The sequence below is a fragment of the Spermophilus citellus genome (genome assembly GCF_964194105.1).
Source record: "Spermophilus citellus genome assembly, chromosome: 4".
NCBI lineage: Eukaryota > Metazoa > Chordata > Mammalia > Rodentia > Sciuridae > Spermophilus > Spermophilus citellus.
Genome location: NC_138185.1, coordinates 5,414,389 through 5,427,889, shown reverse-complemented (window position 1 = coordinate 5,427,889; position 13,501 = coordinate 5,414,389). Strand labels below are relative to the sequence as shown.

The window sequence follows — 13,501 nt, the reverse complement described above, 5'->3', positions numbered from 1 at the left end:
CGGTGATGTCCATCGCGCACCGGGTGCTGGTCACGCACATGCCCCACCCTCTGCGTTACCTTACCTGGATTAATAGTTTAATCCTTATAAATGCCCTATGAGAAGGGTGCAGTCTCGCCCAGGTGCAGAGCGGAGGCTCAGAGAGTCTGAGGAGCTCACCCGGGGCCACACAGAGTATAAGGCGTGGAACCGTGATCTGAAGCCAGGCGGCCTGGCCTGAGGTCCCAACCGCAGACCCTGTGGCTGGACGGCAGCCTCGTGGTGGAGCACTCCCCTGGGAGCTGACTAGGAGCCAGCCTGGGTCAGCGGTGTAGGTGCCTGACCCACTTAGTCCTCACAGCAGGGTGACAGGAAGGCAGTGTCCATGTCCCTCTGCACAGAGAAGCTGGGTCTTCAGAGGTGAAGGGCCACAGGTGTGGGGGGGAGTCCATGCCTGTCACCACCCCGTCCCAGCTGAGTCAAGTGCTGTTGAGCCCCTAAGCTCCTTAGGTCCATCTAGAGAGACAGGGCTGGAGGGTAAATGGACAGGCCTGGTTTAGTTCACAACAGTCAGCAGCTCGGCCCAGAGTGAACCGGACAGTCTTCCAACAGAAGTGAGAGTGTGCGCGCGCGGAACGAGGGTGTCAAGACGTGTTTATCACAGGTCACAGTGAACACGGCCGAGCAGGCAAGGGCGTGCCCAGTGCCAAGGAGCCCTGGCACCCAGCAAGCGCTCCCTCCCGTCGGCCGGCGCCCCAGGCAGGGCCCCCACATCGCTCCTTCTTCCTGGTCCCCAGGACCAAGGGACCAACCGTCTCATTCTAGGTGGAAGCTCCTGACTCGAGTATGTTTGGCGATAAATAAATTACTGAATTAAATATCTTGAATGTTTTCTTTAATACACATGTAAATATCCACAAAAATCCAAATCTGTGGCAGCGGCATTCCTATGGGCGCAGGCGAACTCGGCTTCCAGGAACGGGAAGCGAGCTTGCTCTCTCCAGGAGATCTGTCCCCGCTGCTCTGAACCATGCCCCCCCCAGCCTCCCTCTGCCCCGTCCCTCCGCCCCTCTGCACCTGCCACGGCTCCCCTTCCCCCCAGCAAGGGAGAAACTGGCCCTGGCGAGCGCAGGGCTTTCCTTTTGCGGACTGCGCCAGTGTTTAAAGAAGACTCTGCGTGTCCTCTCCGGTGACCTGTTGAGCCTCTCCATCCCAGGACACCTAGGGGACAGGGGAGCTGGAGGGCAGAGGCTGTCTGGAAGGGCCCTCTCTCCCTCTGGCTGGGGTGTGGACTCCCCTGAGGGCCCCCACGGCTGTCTAAGCGCCTTCCCGCCAGCAGAGACACCAGGCGCAGTGGGAGCAGCACCGCTCCGGGGCCGGGCAGGCGGAGGCGAGCTGTGTCGGTGCCCCTGGACAGGCCACGGTGCACTCACACTGCAACAGAGAGGCCAACAGGACGTCATCCATGACAACTCAGAGTGCAGCCCTGGTGACCCGACCCCAACATGGCCAAATCTGTCCACTCCAAGCTTCCCCTTCCTGTGGCGGGGACAGCGAGCTCTCAGACGGGGAGGGGCAGAGCCCCCTCCCTGACTTCCGCTTCCTTCCTAGCTTCCTGGGGCAGAGGAGGAGGGTCCGCTAAGCAGGCGGCCAGAAGCTCCGGGACAAGCTCACCCATTCACCTGTCGCCCACCTGTGCTGGCGTGGGCTGCAGTCATGGGAAGGCAGGAGGCTCCTACCCTGGGGAGGCTCCTGTCTACGAATGAGAACTGATTCCAGTTACCATGAGGTGAGAGGAAGACAGCGGAGGCTGTGGCCCCTCCACATGCCCAGGGCCTCCTGGGACTAGCCAAGATGCAGACGGTGATCCTGGAGGTCACAGGGCTGGTACTGCAGGCCAGCACCCTAGGCTGACCCAGGACTGCACGTCACTGAGGTCACTAAGAAGCGTCACAATTCTGGGTTCCTAGGAATAAATCTTCACCCAGAAACCACAAACTCTAAAGTATGTCGGAGTGAAGAACGGAACACAGTTTAAGTGTCCCTTGTCTGAACTGCTTGGAACCAGAAGTATTCTGGATTTTTCCAGATCTCAGAATATTTGCATATGCATACTATAATGAGACACCGTGGAGATGCCTTAGTCAGTTTTCCATCCTGTAACGAAATGCCTGAAGCTGTTCATGTATAAAGAGAAAAGGTTTATTTTGGTTCAGGGTTCTGGAGGTTCAAGACTGAACTGAACCTTATGGCTTTGGGCCTCTGGCAAGGGAGCCACACCATGATGGGAGTGCTCACCTCAGGAGCCAGGATGTGGAGAGGAGGAGGAGGAGACCCTGGAGGACATGCTGACCTAAGGACCCCCTGCTGGGCCCCACCTCCTAAGACCCCCAGGGCTTCCCCACAGAGCAGCCTGAGGACCAAGCCTTTCCCACGTGCACCTCTGGGGGACATTCAAGATCCGAATGTAGCAGGAGGGGACCCAAGACATTTAGGTTTCATGAACACCTTATACACACCCTGAAAATAATTTTATGTAACGTATTTAATAATTTCATGCACTAAGCAGTTTCATAGTGGAGTTTCTCACTTGGACGGTTCCTCGTCTGCCCTCAAAAAGCTTCAGTTTTTGGAGCTTTTCAGACCAGGGTGCTCCACCGGCATAAAGGAGCAAAACACAAGATCCAGTTCCTACAAGACACTACGGCTGTGCGGCACACACTCAGGTGTCACTTGCCTGAGGACACACACACAGTCCATGCATCCGTTCACATGTTCGGCAAGCGTTCACTGTGCACCTACTGTGGACCAAAGCCGTAATCCAGTCTCACGAACTGCTAACTTAACCTCTGTCCAGAGAAAGCAGCAGGCTTCAGCCGTCAGCTTCAAGTTCAACTCCAGACCTGGCTCTGAGGCACTGGAGCTGTGTGACCCTGGGCCCGTCTCTTCCCTTCTCTGGGCCTCAGTTTCCTCATCTGAAACACGGGGCAACGGCTCACACCTGCAGAGGAGGCAGGCACCTGTCGAGTGGCAACTGCTTCACAGGCGCAGAGCCACACTAGCCTCCGGCTCTGGGGGCCTGCTGAAGCCGCGGCCATCTGTGCACCTGCTCTGCACTGCGCAGCCTTCCCACGCTCACTGGGCCATGGAGAAGCCAAAGGTTCTGAGCAGCCGCCCTGTCACCCTGTCCCACTGGGCCCCAGGGCCAATGCCTGACCCATCCCCAGAGAGCGGAGGGGCCTCCAGGCAGTGCAGACTGGAGGCAGGTCCCGCCAGCAAGGTGACATCTCCCAAGGGAGTCATTTCGCGTCCCTGAGCGTGGTCAAGTCACTCCCGTACCAGGGACAGCGCATTTGAAGAGCGTGGGACCAGTTCCAGCAGCACGTGCCCCAATTTCAACTCTTCCTCTTGTGCGCCTGAAGTCATCCTTTGTCCCTTGTGGTGGTTGAGGACAGAGGGATGAGGTGGCGTCTCCCATGTGTGACGATTTTAGGGGACCCGCCGAGAGAAGCTCTTTCCTGAACTCTCCAGCTCATCTTCACGCGGGCAGCGGGCACGAGGCCGGCCCAGTCGTTTCTGGAAGTGATTGAAGTCATGCTCTTGAAGTGACCTTCTTTCTAGGGGCTGCTGGAGACTTGTTCATACGTGGGCAGTTGGGATGTCCCAATCCTGGAGTCTGGGGTGACCGTGTGAGGAGGAGTGGCTGGGGGGGACTCCCAGAGGGCAGCGCCCGCCCTCAGCCGCGGGGTCTGCGGTCCTCAGGGCTCCAGCCCAGCTCCCCGAGGGGCCCTGGTGCGAGGCCCTGCAAGGCCAGCCGGGGAGCACTGTGGGGGCCCAGAGAGGGGCGGGCCGGGTCCAGCGCTCCCCAGGCAGGACCTGGACAGAGCCCTGGGCGGCTGGACCTGGTGGACGAGAGGCACCGAGCTCCACCAGCCTCAGGCTGGAGCCGGCCAGACTGAAGCTGAACATGGGGCCTGGGCTGGCCCAGGGAAGGGGAGGCCCAGGGAGGGGGAGGCCTGGGAGGGGGAGGCCCAGGGAGGGGGAGGCCCAGGGAGGGGCGGGGTGGGAAGCTGGGAGCCCCTCCGGGGAGCACGGGTCCCACCTGCCCTGAAACACTTAATGAGATTAGGGCATCTTTTGAAAGAGAAAATTCCTTCCATTCAGCAGCAGCTCTTAGCATCTCTGCCTGCCCCCCTTCCAGAGAGGGGGCAATTCAGTCCGATTTTCCCCTGAACAGCGATGACTGACAGGGCCTGTCCCCAGGTGGCTCCTGAAGCCGGGCCTGCTCCAGGCGGATTAGCTGCTTTCTCCCCATAACCACCCACCAGGAAGTTCTCGTTATCTGTCCCTACAAACGTGAGAAGGCAGGGGACCTTAGAACTCTACCAGGGCTCACAGCCAATAGGAACCGGAACTGTCTGTCATAACCTCCCTGTGCCTCCCTGTCCACCCATCTGTGCCCGCGTCGGCCCACCCATCCATCCTCAGTTTGCCATCTCGGCTCTACTGCGACCTGGGCACTAAGTCCTAGCTGGACGGGACCAGGAACTGAAGTCCCCAGGCAGGACAGGAATGTCGTCTGTGTCGGGAAGGCCCCGGTGCTCAGGTCAAGGACTCTCAGCCCTGGTGCTCAGCTGCCTTGGCCGGAAGTCCACCCTGATCAATCAGACCAGGGGCTGGGATCCAGGAGTGACTATTCAACACAGAAAGACAGACACTCCCCAGGTGGCTCCAAGACGCAGCCAAGTTTGAAAAGCACTACTGGAAACTGGTTCTCAAAGTGGGATCCCTGGGCCAGCCGCACGGTTCCCTGGGACCTGATGGCAGTGAGCGTTCGGGGACCGCCCAGATCTTGGCAGTCAGAGACTGGGGAGGACCAGGGGCCTTTGTGACGCACAGAGTTGGAGGGCCACCGAGTTAGGGCCTTGCTGTTCAGGGCGTGGCTGATGGACCCACACCATGGGGATCACCTGGGTGTCTCAGGCTGGGTCAGAACCCCCAGTTCCACAGGGTACCCTAGTGCACTCCCGAGGGGCAGACACAGCATTCTCTAGAGTCCCCCAGCGTCGAGCACCTGCACGGCCTTTGCCAGGTACTTAGAAGTCCTTTCTAGCCTGGGTCACGCCCTGCCATGTCCTGCTTCACTTCTTCAAAGAACCCCCCCCACCTTCCTTATTTGACCTTCCTTATTTGACCTTCCTTATTTGCTTCAAGATTCAGTACTTGCCCTGGGACTAGAACTCAGCTCTGTTCCTCTTCCCAGCCGCCACCCCAGGGCCTGGCCCACACAGGCATTTAGGAACTACCTTCTGAATTCATTATCCAGAAGAGGAGACTGAGGTTCAGAGAAGGGCAGGGAGTTGCCCGGGTTCCCACAGTGAGCGAGCGATGGCCGGGAGGCACACGTGGCTTGGGTGACTCCAGACCCAAGTTATGTGCAGTGACCATAGGGAGAGGCAAAGGGCACGGCCAGGAGCAAGCCCCTGAAAGCAGTCAGGGGTGGCCTGGTTCTCCCCGGGGTCCAGCTTGGAGCAGAGCAGCCCGTCCACCTGGTGAAGCCCACGCCTGGAGGGACGGGGTGAAGGATGAGTGAGGACCAGGAGCTCCTGTGGAGGCCCCGGAGTTACAGTGGGCAGGAGGAGAGGGGACCCCACGGTGCTGCAGGGCGACCCCAGATCTTCTCTGGAGAAACTGCACCTGGTCAGAAGGCAACGCCATCAGAAGTCACGGAAAGAACCTGGTGGTCACTGCAGGGGACAGCTGAGTGACCGGGGCAGGGCAGTCCTGTGCAGTTGAAGAAACAAAGGGGGCGGTGTCCCTTTGAATGAGGGAGACACAGGCCGGAGGGCAACCCCGGCAACCTGTGACCTCTGCAGCCCGCGGGCACCTGGAGATCCATCAGCCTCAGGAAGGGCCCGCGTTCGTAGGTGACGGCGTAGCAAACCGCCTTCCCCGGCAAAGCCACAGGACGAGGTGACTGGCCATTCCGGGGGGGAGAAGACAAGATGGCCTGGTGTGGAAAGGACACGGGGGCTACTTTTTCAAGGACTGTGCATACATCACCCGGGGCCTCGGAGACTGATTCACCTTAAAAGAAAAAAAAAAAGGCCAAGAGAGGCCTCCAGGCAGGGGACAGCAGGTGCAGAGGCCCCGAGGCAGACGACGCTTTCCACTTACACCAAGGAAAGAGGGCCCAGTGAGTGGGGGGGAGGGGAGGGGGGAGGCGGGCAGACAAGGGGAAGGACTTCCAACCTCTTCTGTCCTCCGTCTTTCAACTCGGGTCACCTTTGAGGTCGGGGGATAACTGTCCTCTTGAACAGATGGGGCAGTCCTGTGCCTACTCACCCAGGACACAGACTGATCACAGGGGTGGCTTGATTCAGAGGAGGACACTGAGCAGGCTCCAGCACTCACCTGTCCCCCAGGGGGGCAGGCGCTTCGCACTCAGGCTACAAGTGGGTGGTCATCATGTCCCAGGGGACAGTGAGAATCAAGGTCCAGATGGGGCCCCCAACTTGCCTGAGATTGCTGGGCTGGGGACCGCAGGGCTGGGAGTCAGAGGCCCCTCCCCTGGCAGCACAGGGCCTTTGCTGTCCCCAGAGGCTATGGACAGAGGACAGTGTCACACGTGCTCTAAGTGGACTTGTGTCTCCACTCAGGAGGACAAGGACACCGCCTCTGAACAGGGCTAGGTCATTCCTCTCCAGCTCTCAAAGAGACCAGCCGTCTACATGCTCCGAAGCCCCAGGAGAAGGAGGGTGTCCTCCGCCACCCACTTCTGGCCTCAGAGCCCAAACCCTCTTGGGGGACTTCCAGGAAGGCTGTCCCGGCTTCATGACCTGTATGCAAAGGGAAATGTCATGTCCCGGTACAGCAATGACCACTCATGGAAGCCTTTTTGCTTAAAAGCGAATCCCTTGTGACCTCATACTCCACGAGAAACAGTTGTGCCTGTGGACCGTCATCAAACACAGTGAAAGAGAAAGAGCCGGGGGTCTCAGAATGCCAGCAGCAAATCCCAGAGCTGCCCAATAAAGGGTTAAGCCCAGCACTTGGACTTGTTAGCTTAGTGCCTTCTGCTAACCCGAGCTCCACCAGGAAGGCACACAGCCCAGCAGAGCCAAGGATCGCGGGCATTGTTCTCCTGAAAACCAGTCTGGCTGCATCATCTGCCAGTAAGTTTTTAGAGAGCTTGATCTCTCCTCTGCTTCCTGGACTCCAACCCGACCTGAAAGCATCGGGCCAACGAGTCCTTGTCCTATGTCAAACCCCTGTGAACAGAGCGCAGGCCGGGACCCCGAGATGGCAGAGGAGACGGGAGGACACAGCTCAGAGCCACGGCCCCGAGGGCCACGCCCAGGGCTGGGCCTGGAACAGCCTGGAAGCCGGCTCTGGTCTGGGGCAATGCAGCGAACCCCAGGACCGAGACAGAGAGAGGAGGCTCGGGCACGAGCGTGCCCACCTGTCCCTCGAAGAATGGCACACAATGGCAGTGATGTGTGCCAAAGTATTGACCTGGGGACACCGTGTAAATGACAGCAGGGGACGGGCCCTAGGGACGGTGCCTCGGGATGTGTGGGTGGGTCCCTCTCCAGCAGGGAGCCCACCACCTGTCCACCAAGCTCTCGAGAGAGGCCTACCTTCTCCGTCACTCAGGGCCCCCAGGGTGTCGCCGAGGCGGCTGAAGCTCAGGAGTTGCTGGCGGTGGCTGCTGACAGTGAGGCTGGGTGGGATCTAGCATTTCCTTGCACCTGCGGGGGACAGAGGGGACGTGATTTATTCATTAATCGTGCATGCTCACTAACGATCCGAGTCCCTTCCCTGAGAGCATGAATATCCAGGCTGATTAACGCCCCCCCAGCCTTCTTAGGAATCCCACGTTATAACAATGCACTGAACTTTTCATCCAAGGGAAACGAGGAATTGACATGAGGTACCTGGTCCCCGGGAGAGCTCCCCCGCCTGATTAGAGCATCGCCTCCCTCCTACTGGGCTTTCCCATTAGAAAGATGACATCCAGGACTCTCCTGCGGGCCGTGTCATCGGGATGGAGGGCAGCGAACTCTGGGGCTTCCTGGGACAGGTGGAGGGGGCGCTGGGGTTGGACAGAGGCTCGGGTGGGCTGGGACGCCCGGTGGCTAGGACGGGTGTCATTCGCACAGGTGCAGAGAGGCGGAGGCAGGGCCTCTAGTGCCACAGCCCAGCCACGTGGCCCTCCCAGGCAAGAGCTCACTGATTCCTGAGCTGCTCAGGTTGGAGGATGAGGGCAGGCCACAGGGACAAGTCACCTTGGGTCTCTCTCTTTTTGGTACCAGGGATTGAACCCAGGGTGCTTAACCACTGAGCCGCAGCCCCAGCCCTTTTTATATTTTATTTAGAGACAGGTTCACGCTGAGTTGCTTAGGGCCCTGCTAAGTGCTGAGTCTGGCCTTGACCTTACAGTCCTCCTCCTCAGCCTCCCTAGCTGCTGTGATTACAGGTGTGCGCCACCGCACCTGATGGACTTTCTCTCTTTTTGCTGAAAACGTCTCCGACTCCTGCACCTGTCTGTGTCCATAGAGACTTTCCCGCACTCCTGCCCCCGTTGGGTGGGGAAATGGAGTTTCTAGTGAATGCAGCAACATCACACGCAAGGGCTCGGCCACACCTGATGATGGTTAAAGCACGGTCAGGCGGCCTTCAGAAAGGGCGCGGCTTGCTGGGAGCACTGCATTAGCTCAAGGTCACCCCGGGCGCCACCCGTCACCCCTGCATTAACACAGCACAACATGCGCTAGCCACGAGCCGATCAATGGCCCATGGTTCTAGACTCAGGTTTCATCATAAAGAGGCTATGGACTTGGAGCGTTTTGATATCGTGAGCAAGTTACCAGAACAATCTAAAGCCCGAGTTTTCTCATCTGGAAAATGATCGAAGTAGCTTCCTGACAAGGTCAAGATTAAGAGATTAAGAATCAGAGATGAAGGCTGTGAAGAGAGGACTCAGAGGCACCACCTGGATGCCATCCACTGCCACAGGAACAGGCTGGGATGGACAGGCAGAGTGATCACAGAGTGGAATACAATGCAGCAGAGAAAAGGACTGACCCAGCTCTTCACAGATGCCAGATGCAGACCTACCAACGGAAGCCGGAGCCCAGCAGGGGCAGAAGGGCACTGGGTGGGATCCTGTTTCCACAAAAGTCAAAGGCACAAACCCACATTCTGTGTCACTGAGGACACGGCTGCACACGAGGAAGGGGTAAGTGATGCAGGAGCGTACAACACCAGTTTCAGGAGAAGGTGTGGGGGATGCAATTTGGGAATTGGTGCCCTGGGGCTCCCCCCGAGTTCATGCAGCGTGAGTTCTGGGGTTGCTGTGAACTGGGGGCCATGGGCCCAGTCCAGCATATGCACACCCATGAGCTAAATGTGACTTTCACGTTTTTTAATGGTTGAAAAAAATCACAAGAAGGATCCCATTTCGTGACGCGTGAAAATGTGGTAAGATTCACATTTCAGCATCTGTGGGTGAAGCGTGATCGGAACACACCCTCCTCCTGGGTTTGCTGTCTTGTCTGTACCTTCACGTCGCAGCTCCTGGGCTCAGTCGTTTTGACAGAGCCCAGACGGGCCTCACAAAGCCGAAGACATTTTCTATCTGGCGAGAAAGACGTGCCACGTCCTGGTTCAGCGAATCATCAGGCTCTGGGTAGAACACTACTGCATGGCTTACTGTGATCCTCGCAGGCCTGCGATACTTAATTACCTACCGTTATTAATTACTATTGTTATGATACTGGAGATGGAACCCAGGGCTCGTGCATGCGAGGCAAGTTCTCCACCTGTAAGACACGGCCCGGCCCCTAAGGAGACAGCTTTTCTTTTTTTTTAAGGCAACACTTATCCCAGGATACCCCATGAAACACGCACGGGTTAGTCCAATTCGGGAGTTCCACACGGATCAGCTTCTAGTGCTCATAACTTTACATGAGCTAAGAAATGTTGGCTCCTAGCGATCCCAGGTACACGGACAGGCTGGGTACCATTTCCCCCAATGCCACAGGGCAGGGCGGGATGAGGCCGGTGTCCTGTTTCTTTTAGACCCAAAGCATGTGGTCTGGTGCGGGGCAGAAATTTGCGTTTTATCCAAACCCACTCCCTTCCTTCTTTTGAGTGTGTGCAAATACTTTAAAGTTAAAAAATAATCGAGGGCTGGGGATGTGGCTCAAGCGGTAGCGCGCTCGCCTGGCACGCGTGCGGCCCGGGTTCGATCCTCAGCACCACATACCAACAAAGATGTTGTGTCCGCCGAGAACTAAAAAATAAATATTAAAAATTCTCTCTCACACTCTCTCCCTTCCTCCTCTCTCTCTTTAAAAAAAAAAAAAAAAAAAAAAAGAATCGATGTAAAATTCAGCATTGGTCTCCAGACAGCTGGACGCTATGGCTCTGGGCAGCAAAGGCAGTGAACTGTCAGTCAAAGTCCAAATCCAGTTAATAACAAAACGAGGGGCTGGGCTGGGGCTCAGTGGCAGACACTTGCCCACCATGTGCGAGGCGCTGGGTTTGATCCTTGGCACCACACGAAAATAAATGAATGAAACAAAGGTCCATCATCATCTAAAACAAAAAACCAAAAACAAAAAACAAAAAACCCCAAGTGAATTCTTTCTATCCCCTGAGGTTTAAAAACATATTTCAAGTAGTTGCCAATATTTTAAAAAGTAAGGCAGTTTCACGTAAAAATCTGTATTTTAAACTTGAAAATGGAAGACTATTGCCAGAATCCAGCCTGGCAGCCATGGGCCGGAGGTGACCAGCCGTGGCTCAGAGGTGACCAGCTGTGGCCCAGCCTAGGGGAAGCACAGGATTCAGTTTGCCACAGGCCCCACCGCTCCCCACTGGCTGACACCAGATCCTCTTCTTCCAATGGCACGATTTCCTCCTTGTCCCATCTGTGATAGAGACCCCTGCAGCGGGACACTCCCAGCTTCTGTCACCGGCTTCTTTACTGAGCGCTCCTGTCACCCTGGGAGCCCTGGGCCCAGCCGGCCTCTGTTGGTTTTGCAGCAGGGCGGGAAGGTGTGGGAGGTCAGCTCTGGGAGGGAGTGAAGGCTGACAAGCCGGGTGTGCGCTCCCTAGTCCCTCGCCCAGGATCCCGAGGCCAAGCCAGGGGGAAGCATCTCCATCCCCCACGGCAGCGGGCGCACAAGCTCGCTCATCCCTCATCCCGTCATCTGCAGCTTGTGCCCGAGGGCGGAGGAAGAAAGGGACAGAGGGAGAGAGGGACAGAGGGCAGGAAGTCCTTATGTCCAACAGGATTGTTAGAAATTCCTGCTGATCTTAATTTTCACCCGCCCTCGGCAGCGGCTCTGATGGGTTAAATATGTAAATGTGTGTTTTATGTGTGGCCTGGGTTTTACTTTACATGTTAATTAGGTTTTTTATTTTCAGTGTGCACCGTCAGTTTAAAATGTGTGTCTGTGACGTGTGCATATATTGAATGCGTGTGTACGTCTATGTGTTTAAGCGTGTGCGTGGATACCTGCCGGATGGAGAGCTGGCTTCTAGCTTCGGTTCTATACCAACTACCTGCTCCATTAAACTGACGCATTGCCTGCGTGGGTAGCAGGTGGCCTGCCTCCCCCAGCACCCTAAATAATGCCGCAATGAATATCCTCATTTATCTGCATGACAAGTTTTGGGGTGCTGCTGCTCAGGTCATTCACCCTTGTCTGGTTTTCTTGCTCACTTGTGGGGGCGCCTCGTATTCCCTCATTGTTGGCTTCAGATGTCATCAATTTCTTAGTCTTCATCTGAGTGTTTTCTTTTGATTCTGAAATCTTTCATGATACAAAACAAAAAAAAATCATTAACTGTTTTCCCAATAATTACTTAATTCATTTTTTTTCTTTCTTTCTTTCTAGGTATATAAAAAAATCTTTCTTTATTCCTGAGATTTAAAAATTGGTCCACGTTAAGCTATTCCCTTGGAATTTCACCCTTCCTACATAAATCTTGATTCATCTGAAGTTTTGCTCTATGTGGTTTAAAGTAGTATTTCTCTCTAATATTTGGGAAGATTCAGATAAGCCTCTTTCCTGACTCACCTCCCGGCTGACAGGACACCTTGAATTTCTAGTCAATTGCACAATCATGATCAGAAACAAAAGCCGTGAGGACAGTTTTAAACCCTGGAAGATGACAGACCAGGACCTGGAGGCCCAAATCCCAGAGGGGGAAGTGGGTTGAGTGCAGTCGGTCCCCACTCCTTCCCTCCAGACACTCGCCATCGTCTAAGCAAAGAGTGACAGCGTGGCTTTCCCCTGGCCTCAGGACAAGGCAACTCTGTCACCAGGAGGGGAATCCCGGGGTATGAGGACCACAGAGGTGGGGACCACCTTGCTCCCAGCTGGTGCCACCGGGCAGAGGCTGGTTCTAAGCTGGGTGGGGGGAGGCAGAGGAGCCAGGCAGAAGGGGCGGGGGGGGGGGGGGTGCTCAGCCAGGACCAGCAGAGCTTCTGGCAAGTCCCCAAGACCAGGGGACCAAACCAGAGTTCACGGCCCCCCAGGATGAGGAGGCTTAGGCAAGACCTCCAGCTTTCAACCGAGACCCCCGAGGGGTCATCTCCTTGGATTAAAGGTGAACAAACAGATCTTGGTTTGTGTCGTCTTGATCTCATATTGGAGCAAAGTGATTGGCCTCTACCGTCCCCATTTGCCAAAAGAAAAGTCACTCTTCTTTTGGGAAAGATGTCATCTTGTAGGGCCTCCACAGTTTTTCATTCATGATAAAAATGACGGGGCATGCCAGGAGACAGGACCAAGCACCCAAAACCAGACAGAAAAACAAACAGATCCACGCGAGGTTCAGACGGGAGTGTCACACCTGGGCTGCCCACTGCCTGTGACAACCGATCAAGAAAGAGAAACAAGATCCTTCAAAAATGAAGACAAAATAAAAATGAAACAAAACATGATTGAGATTACTTTCCAACACAGATCTGCACTACAAAAGAATGTGCTAGAAGCATGAAAATTCCAAGAGCAACATGAGTATGAAGAGGTTAGACCTAGTTAATATATTTTAGGATCTTGCATTTTTCTTGAAATGGTAAAGGTTCTAATTTATAGTAAGCTTTCAGAGACACCAGGGATGCATATGATAATGTGTACAGTAACCACTTAAAGTAACAAATGCAAACTTTTAATGTACACTTACGAGACTCTTTTTAAAATAAATATATACAAAGATTAGAATCCCCAAATCGGGGGAAATCCATATGATACAAACATTAAACCAAAGGGAGCTGGCATTTAGTCCAAATGGACATTAAAATAAAACCCATTATTAGAAATCGAGAGATTCAGAGCTGGGCACAGTGGCACACACCCATGATCCCAGGGGCTGCGGAAGGTGAGGGAGGAGGATCACAAGGTTTGAGCCAGCCCCAGCCATTAGCGAGGCCCTAAGCAATTCAGTGAGACCCTGTCTCAAAAGAAAATATAGAAAGGGCTGGGGATGTGGCTCGGGGGTTAAG

The 13,501-nt window shown here is 55.4% G+C and overlaps 1 protein-coding gene across 1 annotated transcript in view; it reads right to left on the bottom strand.

The window, feature by feature from the left end:
• Positions 1-7,708, bottom strand: part of EYA2 (EYA transcriptional coactivator and phosphatase 2) — a 113,136-nt gene extending 105,428 nt beyond the window's left edge. Inside the window, exon 1 of the mRNA XM_081291096.1 lies at positions 7,620-7,708. The gene's annotated coding sequence lies outside the window, so the exon portion shown is untranslated. The remainder of the gene's footprint in view (positions 1-7,619) is intronic.
• Between the last annotated feature and the right edge of the window lie 5,793 nt (positions 7,709-13,501).